Raw genomic sequence first — 12,934 nt, 5'->3', positions numbered from 1 at the left:
TTTAGAGACAGTTGTGGACTCCCTGAAGTCTATTCTCAGAGTCCCTAAAAGCCCATGGATTTCCAGTTCAGTACCTTGGCCTTGGAGTGTAGGGACCATATCCTCTCTTTCTTAAATACAGTCTCTTACCATTGAGTCCAAGTGTATCAGTTATCTACAGTTATCTACTACTGTGTAACAAGCCACACAAACACTTCATGACTTAAAACAATACTTTATCATTTCTCACAACTCTCTGTGTAGATTGGACTCAGCTGAGTGATGTTTCTCTTCCATATGGTGTTGGCCAGGATTACTCACATAATTACATTCAATAGGGAGCTCACCTAGGTGATCTGCTGGGGCTGAAATATCTCAGATGATCTCACCCACATGTCTGAAAACCTGGTGTTGACTGCCACCTGAAGTAGCTTAGTTCTCCATGTAGAGAGAGGACTATCTCTCTTCATGTGGGTTCTCATGAATCAATAGTTTAGCCCAAGTGGTTGACTTCTAAGTGATGAGCCAGAAGCTTCCAGGTCTCCTAAGGGCTAGACCCAGAACCGGCTGTGTCTTCACCACATTTTGCTGGTTAAACCAAGTTGCAGGGCCAGCACAGATTCAAAAAGAGAAGAGATAAACTGTGTCTGGATTGGAGGAGTGCTATGGTGCATACTCGGGTGGCAGGATTGCTGGTGGCTATCTTGGAAGACATTCTACCACCAGGTTCTTGCAAAATGCAAGATGACTCATCAGTATTAAGGGTAATCCTGTTGTACCACCAAGAGCAACGAGCTCCTGGGGCATCCCTTGTGCATTTACACCCTTCTTTTCAAGAATCTATTTTCTAACATATTTTTTCTTGTATGTTACCATGAAGACAATCAGAAGGTAGGTGTACCCCTGTTCCTCACAATTCATATTGTTCTGCCAATTTCCCAAGGACACATCCACATCACCTGCAAACTCTATCACATATTTGGGACTTTATTATTTAGTTCATTCTGTGTTTTTCTCTTGCCAGAAATATATGTCTGTTTTCTCTAGACGAACTGGAAGCTCTCCAAAAAAAGGAGCCACAGCTCCTATTTCAGGAAGCTGGTATGATTTTAAATGGGAACAGCCATTTGTGTAACCTTGCTATAAAGGCAGCAATTATGTGAAAGAACCAGACCTTCACGGGTGCCCCATTTCTCTCTCAGATGAGAAGGTGGGCCAGCTTTGGCTTCTGTGCACACCCGAGGTGGGAGGAGCTATCTTGCTGTTGGCCAAGCTGTTCCCTGTGACTTCGTAAGAAAGCATTTCCCATAGGCTGGGATAGGGTTTAGTGGAAGTAGGGTCCCACTGCAAACATTCCGGGGAAGCACTGACTCCACACTCACTCCACACTGTCAAGTCTATAGTAGCTACCCAAACGCTCTACTCAAGCTGGAGAGCCACTTCTGCTGCTTCCTGATGTTTTTGCTGCTTGCCTAGGATGCTTCCTCCTCTCTCATTTTGTTGTCCCAGCTTGGCTTATTCTTCAAAGTCCACCTCACGTAGCTCACAGTGGTCTGTCATCCAATATCCACAGGTTCTCAGGAACATGGTGTCACAGAGCCAGACAGCTGGAAAACATTTCTGAGCTTCTAGTCCAGTAGCTTCAAACTCCCCAAGGACTGGGGTCTAAGGAGGGGCCTCAGCGGCATGGTGATGATGCCAAGCTCTGTACTTTCCACTTCCATTTCCACTTCAAGGCTCTCCTGTGATCTGTTTAATCATGACCTTCCATGTAAAATGTTATGTGGTAGTTATAAAGAAAGATTTCATGCTTAAAAATTGAAAACCATAGATTTGACCCAACTCTTTGTTTTTATAAATAACAATAACTGGTCTAAAGACTTGGAATGAGTGCCTGGCATTTAGATGAGTAGTAGTGGTAGGCTCAGAACTCAGGTCTCCCTATCTTGGCCGACTACTGTTAATTATTCTGAGATCATTTGGATGAGGGTAGGACCCATCCAGGCCAAAGAATGAGAGTAAATGTCTCCATACGGCTTTGCTTTGTCTTAAGAAATATTTTATTTGACTGGGATCCCGTCTCTGCTTTGCTGGAATTGCCTGTGCTGCAGAACGATTATTGCAGGATTATTTTGTGCTGTGGGACTGTCTCTAGAGCCTGCTGGGAGCTTGTTTTGCTAGCTCAGCTGTTTCTCAGCTTGCCCTGCCTGGATGATGTCAGATGTGATGTTGTTTCCCTCAAGAGTCCCCGCTCCTGCCGCTCACTGCCTCCAAGTCTCTTTTGGTCCAGCTAGCGATGTCTTCATCTTCCCCCCTTTTCTCCTGTTCTCTCCACTTTTGATATCCTTGAGGCTGATAGTGTTTGTCAGGTCTGTCTTTAACTCTGGGGAAAGAACTGGTGGAGCCATCTGTGGGTTTTGGAGAGCATCCCTGCTTGTAATTATTTTTCCTGGAGCCACTTTTGATGAGGCGAAGGCCCACTGTTGCATTATTAACAGTTGTCACCTGGGCTTTCTCATCATAGAGTGTGTCTTGGTGGTGGGCAAAGAGGAACAGCAATAGCATGATGGGTCTCAGAAAAACAGTAGTTGTTGATTTCTTCATAGACAATTGGGTGAAGAAGTTGGCTTCCAGGATGATGCTCAGTTTGGTTCTTTACAACATTTGGCCACAGAGTTTCCCACGATGGGGGTAAGATTTTTGTAACTTCTCCCCATTTCAAATGTCAGGGAGCTGTCAGAAACTGGGCAAAAATAGAGAATGGGCGCTTCCTCCACATGGACAGGAAGTCCTTGCCCCAGAATAATGAGCAAAGGTGAAATCATCATAATCCCTCTAAAGCTGTAGTAATTTGGGTTAATTACCTTGACAGACAGTGAGAACTACCAAAAGGGTTAAATTAAATTAAATCGAATTCAACGACTGAAAGAGAGTTTGATGTTACAAGAGCACTAGACAAGGAGCTGAAAACCCAGGTTTTAGATCAAATTTTGTCATTCATTTATTGGATAATTTTAGGTGGGATTCTTCATCTCTATGTGTCTATGTTTCCTGACTTACAAAATGTGGCGTTCTGAATAAATTATCTGTAAAGAGCTCTTTCCTTCTCAGAGTCTATCATTTGCATATTTGTCCAGCACCAACCCTGAGCAGGGCAGCGTTTTGGGTCCTGCAAAGGCACATGCTGTCTCATACTGCAGTGCATACTGTCAGTGTTTTTGCAAAGGCCTGCTGTTGCATTCAGTTCAAACATAAATGGTTATGTATTAGGCTACAAATCATTGCCAAAAGGAATTGGCTTTATGTGAATAGAATGTTAGTAATTAGAACATTAATTGTTTAAAATGTAAATGCTTGCTTATAAAGTGCTTAAAAGGACCACTTCTGCTAAATAGGTTGAGCAATCCTCTTGCAATTGCCTTTATCCTTTCCAGTTGTTTAGCTAGTGCTTTTTCATAGAATGTTCCTATAACTATTTATGATTTATGCTCTGTCTCTTCCAAAAAAGGATTCGAGGCAGCTTAAAGCAGAAAACACATGCAAACCATGGCAATTAAAATTTTAAAAAAGAAAAATAAAAGGCAATAGAAAGCGATTATAAAAGAGGAGATGGGCTTTTTAAATACCTGGGATGAGTTAGTTTCTGTACTTGATCCCCAGGTTGACTGCACTTCCTTTGCTCTCAAAACACAAAGGTAGCCAGGAGGATACAGAGTACAGGCATTCCATAAATACAACCAAATACTTACTATGTGTGTAGTCCTATGAAAAACTGGGATTCCTTCCCTTATGGACAAGTGGAAAGATAGCAGACAAATATTTGGGATGCTATGCAATTAATAACATTTTCAGTGGTCTCCTGATTATTTTGATTAAGTACTTCTACCAGAAGGTTTGGGAGCGTATCCTTCTAATATGTACATTTATTTGTATATAAATGATATATTTGAACTACTATACTAAGATGTATGTACATCATGAAATACACACACAAAAAATGAATACGTTTGGGAAAAAAATAAACACAAATAGTTCTAACATTTTATTCCCACATTCCAATGGTGTGGATCTATTTAGATGGAATGTTTATAAGCAGAACATTTGTTGTTTAAATGTTAGATATTTGAATGAATAAGTGCTAATAAAGTACTTTAAGAGGATGTCTTTTAAGTGGGCAAGGCAATTCATCTGCAATTGCATTTTTCCATATACATTTTTTAGCAAATGTTTTAAAAAAATAAACGATTTTAGATTTATAGCAAAGTCGCAAACATAGTACAAACAGCTCATATATTACCTTCCCAGCTTCCCCTAATGCCAACCTCTAGCAAATGTCTTTTTAAATAGACTGTTGTCACCTTGAGCACACCCTGGGATGTCTGCACCCTAACCCTTTTTGGGGACAATTAAGGAACATTAACATTTTTTTACTTATAATCTATTTTTTATATAAACATTTAACTAAAGTGTAATATGCATAGATCCAAATGCAAAACTCTCGAGTCCCCCAAGGCCAAGGGTAGATTCTTGGGAAGCATACTTACAGAAATACCCACTAAAGCCTTCGGTGGACTCTTTGCTCCTTGTGAACCACTGGCGGTGAGAACATACCCCGGAAGGTGAAGCTCTAGCTCTCTTGTTCAAGGTGTAATTCCAGGATCTAGAAAAATGTCCTGGAGTGTAGAAAAGACACTTAATAAATACTTATTAACTGACTGAATGAGAAAAAGAATTTTCTAAGTGTCATAGAAAGTGGAGAGAGACTATAAATAATTATTTTCCTGTTACACGTTCAAACGAAAAACAGGGCTTTTTTAGCCACAGAAGAGTGGAAACCAAAGGAAATTTTGCCATGTTTAAAGAATTACAAATTAGCTGGCACCATACTTCCAACTTATTCCAGTGATTGTTTAGAGTTCTTTATAAATAGGTGCCCTGACCAGGTGTCTGCGTGGCCCATAACTTACCCTGGGTTAGGTCCCATGTGACTGGTGTGTGTTTTTTTCTTTTTTTTCTGTCAAAGTTTAGCTCACATGGGAAGGACTCTTCTTGTCCACATGTTACTGGTGCCTGGGGTTCTGGCAATCTCCCAGAATAGAAATCAAGAGATATCACCAAACGTAGCAGCAAAGGTCAGTTTAAGTTTATACCAGCTTATGCACAAGGGAGCTAGCATTGAGAGAGGAAAAAGGAGTGGGCTGCTCCCCGAGGGTACTCTGTCGGGGGGTTCGTTTTATAGGGTCTCTTAATAGGAAAAAATTACATCAGGGCATGTGTAGGAGAAAGTTTTCTAACGCTTGCTCAGTGGCTCAACATGCTACTTCATACATTGCGTGTAGCATTAGCATTGTAAATCTCCAGCCTTGGGTGTGAATTTTAGCATTAAAATGAGGAAGAGGTAACTTTAGATTAGAGCTGAAGTCTAACTGGTATGTGGCGTTCCAGGGAAGTCTCTAGCTGCCTGAAATAGGAGCTTGCAGTTAACAGCTTCTTGGGTCTCTCGTTACTGATTGGCTGAGAGTTAGATAAAAGCTAGAGCTTTAGTGAGGGACTTTGATCCTTTTCCTCCAGATTATTTTAAAACAGGGACTCAACCAGCCTGCCTGTCTCACGCATTGTTCTCTCTCTCTGAACTTTCAGAATTTTCCATCTGTACCAACTATCCCATAATTGCATTGTCTTCTATCATCCCTACAGAATCTTGCTTGTGTACTGGGTAAGGCTGTGTTAACTTGGTTTCCTGTCTGCAATGCTTGTATCACCAACTAGATATATAGTCCTTGAATATAGGCCAGTGTCTTCCCATCTTGATGTCTTGCAGATATTATCACATGGTGATGTCAAGTTAAGATGCTAGAGTTTCCAACTGTCATGTATCCTGGAAAGGCGCCACAGTGAAGCATCTTTAGCTGGTCAGTCAATAACTTTCAGCAGACATGAATTGAGTGCCTACTGCCTGCAAGACACTGTTCACTGCCCTTGTGTGTGTGTTAGAGGGGGTGGTCAGGGAGGGCCTTTCTGATAAGTGGACCTGTGAGCCGAGACCTGAATGAAATAAGAGAATGGGGTATGAGGATAGCTGCAGAAGAGCAGTCAAGGTAGCAAGAACAGCCAGTGCAAATGCCCTGGGGTTAGAAAGCCAGTGCTGGGCTATTAACACCTTCCCTTGATGGATCTAAGAGAGCCCTTCTTCTCTTTGCACTTAGGAGTCCTCACCAACCCATTAAGTGAGTCCATCAGACAAGATTTCCAAGCTAACATTTTTGTGACTTTATGGAAAAACTATTTTTTTAATGGAGAAAACACATTTTTACTCCTGCAGCTGACACACGCACTCCCCTCTCACATATTTCACGTCATTTTTCCCCCACTCCCTTCACTCACACATACTTCACTTGTCTTTATTTTAGAAACATGCTAAGTGACATTTTGTGAATGTGTTTAACACAACCATCGAGTCAGGGTCATGCATTAACAACTGCTCAAGTGGCCGAGGTTGAATAATGCTAGTGGCACTTGCCTGTCTCCCCTCTCCCCTCAACACACGCACTCCTGGGAGTCCTGTGATCTCTACACTAGAAGATTCTAATGTGGTCACTTCCCTGGGTGACCTATCTTCGTCTTTTTCAAGATTGCCTGGGTATGTGCTAGACAGAGACACCCGGTGAAGTGACCTTTCCACTGAATCCTGGGATCCACCAGGTATTACTAGAAGTTTTTCACACTGGATTTTAGATCTCTCTGTCTTCAGGCATGATTTTCTCTAATCTGGAATATTCTATTCATTTGAATTACAAAGGGACATGTGGTTTTGGTTTGTTTACTCTTAGGTCATGAAATGATAATTTAGCAGTTAATGGGCAAAGAAAAAGACCTTCTTTTCATGGCCAGGAATTTTTTGGGGAGCCTCCATTTTTAACAGCAGTAACTTGCTCTGCACTGACTCTGAGCTGGCCCACATCCCTGAAGGGTGGTCCTAATGGGATTAGGGAAACCATGGCTGGCAGGGGTTCCTTGGGATGACTTCTGAGTACAAATGTTCTGCCTCCCTGGATCCAGCCCAGAGACTTGCCTTGGGACAGTAAAAGAGTGAAAGGCAAACCAAAGACCATAAGCCACTTCTCTATGTTTCCTACAAATGCTAGGGTGTCTATTATTCTGCATAGTGGGGCACATTAAGCAAATTCTCCTTTTTCAGAATGGCTGAAGCTGAATTTCTCTTTATTTTTGTTTATGCATCTCTGTTAAACCAGGATCATATCCTCAACCCCCAAAGAGGAGCAGGCCACCTTCGCCATCACGCTCAGCCTGGTCACCATCCTGAGGCTTACCCAGCCACCCAGATCTTCCACGCACCTTGCTCCTGGAGTGTAGAGATTCCATATTCTCTTTCATCTGACTCCTGACATCACTTCTCTGTATTGACTGTGGGGCTCTTTTTCGGCTTGGATTTTTCTCTTTGTTAAGGTGAGTAGTTCTTAACCTTTCAGGAGTCATGGATTCCTGGACCATCTCTCACCAAAACCGGCCACGTAAAATTTTACAATTTCATGGCGTATGAGGATTCCTCAAATCTTTTCTGTGGGCTATGGATTCCAGGTTAAGCAGTCCTAAAATTGGTCTTGCTTTCTTTATTTACAGACCCTGTGGGACCACAGAAAGAAGAAAATAGTCATGCGGGGGAGCTTGCTTCCTGACTTCCTCAGCTGATGTTGTTGGTATGAGTTTCTTGTTCCTGCTGTAGTACATTACTGATGAACGTGGTGGTTTAAAACAATACAAGTTTATTGTCTTATAGTTTGGGGGTTCAAAGTCCTAAAATCAAGGGATCAGCAGGGCTGTGTTCCTCCTGGAGTCTCTAAGGGAGAACCCATTTCCCTGCCTTTGCTGGCTACTGGAGGCTGCCAGCACTCCTTGGCTTGTGGCCCCTTCCTCTACCCTCACAGACAGCAGTGCAGCATCTTCAAACCTCTGTCGCTGAGCTCTGCTTCCTTTGTTACATCTCCGTCTCAGACTCTGACTTTCCTGCCTCCTTCTTTCCCTTAAAAGGGCTCTTTTGATTAAATGGGCTCATCAGGATGATTTCCCATCTCAAGATCCTTAACTGAATCATATCTTCAAAGTTCCTTTTGCCATAAAAGGTCACAGATACACAGGTTTCAGGAATTAGAACATGGACTTCTTTGGGAGGCTGCTATTCTGTCTGCTGCACTATCCTTAAGCCTCACCTCCTAGGAACTCTCTAGTTAGACCACTCAAAATCCACATCAAAGGAGGCTGAATCTCTTCCCTACTCAGGCCCCATTTCCTCCCTAAGAAATTGCTTTTTGCTCTGGTGAATGACAACCCCCCACTTCCTGCCCTTGGACATTCTCCTTCCCATGGGAGTGAAGGCCTTTGCCTGCCTTATGGGATAACTATAGAAAGATAAATGGTGAGGCCAACATCTGATCAGCACAAACGCGCTCTTGGCAAATGGTGCATCTTTCCTATCATCAGCTAAGACCTCCGCAACAGAGGAACGAGAAAGGATTCGTTATTCTGTATTTACTGTGTGTCAGCTCTCTCATTGGCAGAGACCATTTCTGGGGTGCCGTCCAGGAAGAGGGGTTGGAGGACAATGCTAATATGACCATACAATTCTTCTTCACATCACTGCAACTTTCTTTTCCCTGCATGACTTTAACTCTTCCTTCTGTCTGATTCAGTGATCACAGAACCAGAGCTGCAACTGGATGCAAGAGCAGGGATAATCCCTAAGCAGGAAACTGTAACTATACTTTTGAACTTTTATGTCAGAATTCCCAAGCACCTGATGGGGTAGACTGTGCCTTCAGCCCATCTGGCAAAATTGGTCTTGATGATGAATGCAGATATATTATTGCATAGTGGTCAAGATAGCCCACTAGTTCTGTATGTGTGTAAACTCACCCTATTAAACGGAAGTTAATTGAGAGAGAAGCACCTGCTAGACCAGTATTGCTATCAGCAGTGCGTATCAGAACAGTACTAAAACTAACAGCCCTTCCAAAGGTAGAAAAGTTTGGATAAAAACCAATGATAGGCTGGGTGCAGTGGCTCATGCCTGTAATCCCGGCACTTTGAGAGGCTGAAGGGGCAGGATCCCTTGAACCCAGGAGTTTGAGACTAGCCCGGGCAAATCTTAGACAGACCCCATCCTATTTTTTTTTAAAACAAAACAAAACCAAACAAAACGAAAAACAATGATAACTGGATAGAAGGAAGAATCGTAGCTGAGGGTAAATGAATGAATAGATGGCTTATGCAACAAGGGAATTCCAATATTACAATGGTGCCTTGATAAAGATATATTGTCTTTTAGCTTCATGCAAATGCCTGAAAGGATGAAGCCATGTGTTGCAAAGACCACTCCTGCTTTTGGGAACCTGACAAGGTTGAATGGAAACCTGCAAACCTGAGTCGGTGGCATTGCTCTGGGAGACATTTTGGTCGTATAATATGATCATGACCTGGACCAAATTGATAATGACTGAGTGAGATTTTAGTAATATGCCTGTATCTTTTGACTTACTTTTCAGGTTACATCTGTAACCATATTGCAATACGGTGTAGCACTGGCATCACGGGTAAGATTCGTTCCCTTATGTAAATAAGTCTAATGACGGTACTGCTGTCGATGATCAAATATATCAGGAAACTAAGTGAAAGCCTCCTCAGGATATAATACTGATGGAAAATGACTGGCCTGAGGCAACATTAGATTTCGTTAATCGTCATCTAATTGCTATGCTAAATAGTTCTGGCCAGGTACAGTGGCTCACAACTGTAATCTCAGCATTTTGGGAGGCTAATGTGGGAGGATCACTTGAATCCAAGAGTTTGAGAGACCAGCCTGGGCAATATAGTGAGATCCTGTCTCTACAAAAATTAAAAAACTGAAAAATAAAATTAGTCAGGTATGGTTGTGTGCACCTGTAGTCCCAGCTACTTAGGAGGCTGAAGAGAGAGGATCACTTGAGCTTGAGCTCGGGAGATCAAGACTACAGTGAGCTGTGATCACACCACTGCACTCCAGCCTGGGCAACAGAGATCCTGTCTCTAAAACCAAAACAAAACAATAGTTCTGCACAAGTGTATCATGAGATATAGATGGTAGTAGAACAAGTCATCATATCAGGGCAAAAATATGAAAATGTATGTAATGACTTTCTAGATAGATAAGTTGTTTCTTTTTTAAAATTTAATTTTAATTGAAAATAAAAATTTTATATGTTTGTTGTGAACAACATGATGTTTTGAAATATGTATACATTGTGGAATGGCTCAATTGCATTAATTAACATATGTGTTATCTCACATAGTATGATGTTTTTGTCTACTCTGGGCCAGGTGAGGTGGCTCATGCCTATAATCCCAGCAATTTGGGAGGCTGAGGCAGGTGGATCACCTGAGGTCATGAGTTCAAGACCAGCCTGACCAACATGGTAAAACCCCATCTCTACTAAATACAAAAAATTAGCCGGGCGTGGTGGTGCATGCCTGTAATCCCAGCTACTTGGGAGGCTGAGGCAGGAGAATTGCTTGAATCTGGGAGGTGGAGGTTGCAATGAGATGAAATTGTGCCATTGCACTCCAGCCTGCACAACAAGAGTGAAAACTCCGCTTCAAAAAAAAAAAAAAATGCACGCTCAGTGATTTTCAAAATACAATACATTGTCATTAACAATAGTCAGCATATTGTATAACAGACCTTTTGAAGTCATTCCTTCTAACTAGCTAAAGTTGTTTCTTTAAATCTATCCCTACTTCACACTGGGGCCTGCCTCCAAATATTAGGCATGTTCATACTGACACGACTCCTATATCTGTGATATAAATGCTATAACAAATGCAGACACTAAAACAGATATGATTATTTTTCCACAGGAGAGTCTTGGCCAAAATGGGGACTTTGGGCTATGTAGTATCAACTTGATGCCCAGAAAGCCTGGAGACTAAAGGTCAGTACCTGATGGTCACATAATCAACCATATCTTCATGACCAAACCCCAATAAAAACTCTGGACACTAAGACACAGGTACACTTCCCCAGTTGGTAGCATTTGGTGTTTATTGTTACACAGTTCTCAGGAGTACTGTGAGAACAGTTGCTGGCTGTTCATGGCTCCACTGGGAGAGAACAACTCTGCATGTGGAACTCTCCTGAACTCTGCCCCATGTGTTCTTCCCTTGGCTGACTCTAATTTGTATTCTTTCAGCATATCAACTGTAATTTTAAGTGTACAGTTTTCAATTAATTCTGTGGGTCCTTCTAGTGAATGATCAAAATCTTGGGAACCTCAGAACTTGAAGCTGGTGTCAAAGGTGAGGGTGGGTTTGGGGACTCCCTAACTTGTAGGTGCACTCCAATTTTCCTCTCTCTGAAATTTACTCATCCTTAATGCCATTGCTTAGGTCCTGCTCTCAGCTAGAGCTAAGTTAATAGCTGAAGGACTCCCCTTTGTTCCAGGCCAGTTACTGAAACTTCACAAAGGCCTTAGTGACTTCAATATAAGGGAGAGGCTGAGGGTAGGGCTATTAGGCTATGCTTGGCCATAAGAGAAGCAGCTTAGAGGAGGCTTTATATAATGATGGGTAGATAGTTGTCAATTTCACCCAAGGTAGGCTGGCCTTCAGCACCCTGACTGTAGGGCAAAAGCATTATCCAAGTCCCTTGTTTGGTTGGCCCATTTAATGATACAATGGCCCATTTAGTGGTGCTACTACATCAGTAGTATCAGAATGAACATGCCTAACATTTGCAGGTCCCAGTGTGAAGTAGGGATAGATTTAAAGAAACAACTTCAGCTGGATATGAGGAATGACTTCGAGAAGTCTGTTATACAACATGGTGACTAACATGAATGACAATGTGTTGTATTTTGAAAATCGTTGAGAGTAGATTTAAATGTTCTTACTAGAAAAAAGTCATAAATATGTGAGATAATACATTTGTCCCATCTTTGTGGACAATGCTGAACGCATCCTGACAGTAACAATAGTAACAGCCATATTCATGGAGGACTGTGCCAACCACATGACAGTTTTCTCATTTAATCCATGCAGCAATTCTGCTGCTGTGCATTACTCTTAACTTTCTTCCATGGAGGAGAAATGGAGGCAGAGGGAGCTTTAGCGACTTGCCTGAAGGCTGACTCCATCCAGCATTGGCTCCCATAGTCACCCTGCTCCCTGCCTTCCTTGCACTGTGTTACCTCATCTTTTATGTTTCATTAGGAGCAGAGGGAGGCACTCAGATATCAATAGGCTACTCAATTTGTCTTCACTGAAATCAGGAAACAAATATCTATTGGTTTGTTGACATGAGGAGGCACAGCCCATGCTGTGGCCTCGGGGAGTCAAGGTGGAATCGGGACAGTGGGAAACAAACTAGGCTTCTAGGATTTTATTCAGTGTCAGATTCTTGACCTACAGGATTTTGTTTAATATTTATAATCCTAGGTATGATTTTTAACTCTATTTTATAGATGAAGTAAAGTTAACCTCAGGTTATAAACCCCTGCTCTAACTAAAGGCATATCATGGACTGAATTTGTCCTCCTGCAAAATTCACATGTTGAAGTCCGAATCCCCAAGTACCTTAGAATGTACAGGGCCTTTATAGAGATCATTATGTTAAAATGAGGTTGTAAGATAGGTCCTAATCCAGTATGACTGGTGTCCTTACAAAAAGAGGAGGTTGGACCCAGACACATACAGAGGGTTGACCATATGAAGGCATATGGAGAAGGGAGCCAGCTACAAGGCAAGGAGAGAGAGGCCAGGATGAAGCCACTCCTGCCAACACCTTGATCTCAGACATCTAGCCTCCAGGACTGTGAGAAAATAAATATCTCTTGTTTATGCCTCCCAGTTTTTGGCACTTTTTTATGGCAGTCCTATTAAATTGATACAAGGTACAATGGGGGTTTGG

General features: G+C 42.1%; 1 long non-coding RNA gene across 1 annotated transcript; it reads left to right on the top strand.

Annotated features, from left to right (window-relative positions):
- The first annotated feature begins 7,062 nt into the window (after positions 1-7,062).
- Positions 7,063-10,244, top strand: LOC105737947. Its single transcript, XR_001113655.2, has 3 exons — positions 7,063-7,446; positions 7,621-7,697; positions 9,540-10,244. It is a non-coding gene; the product is annotated as an uncharacterized LOC105737947 (long non-coding RNA).
- The last annotated feature ends 2,690 nt before the right edge of the window (positions 10,245-12,934 follow it).

Source organism: Nomascus leucogenys, chromosome 20 (assembly GCF_006542625.1).
Source record: "Nomascus leucogenys isolate Asia chromosome 20, Asia_NLE_v1, whole genome shotgun sequence".
Taxonomy (NCBI): Eukaryota; Metazoa; Chordata; class Mammalia; order Primates; family Hylobatidae; genus Nomascus; species Nomascus leucogenys.
The sequence above is the reverse complement of the archived record's forward strand: the minus strand, read 5'-3'. Positions and strand labels throughout refer to the sequence as shown.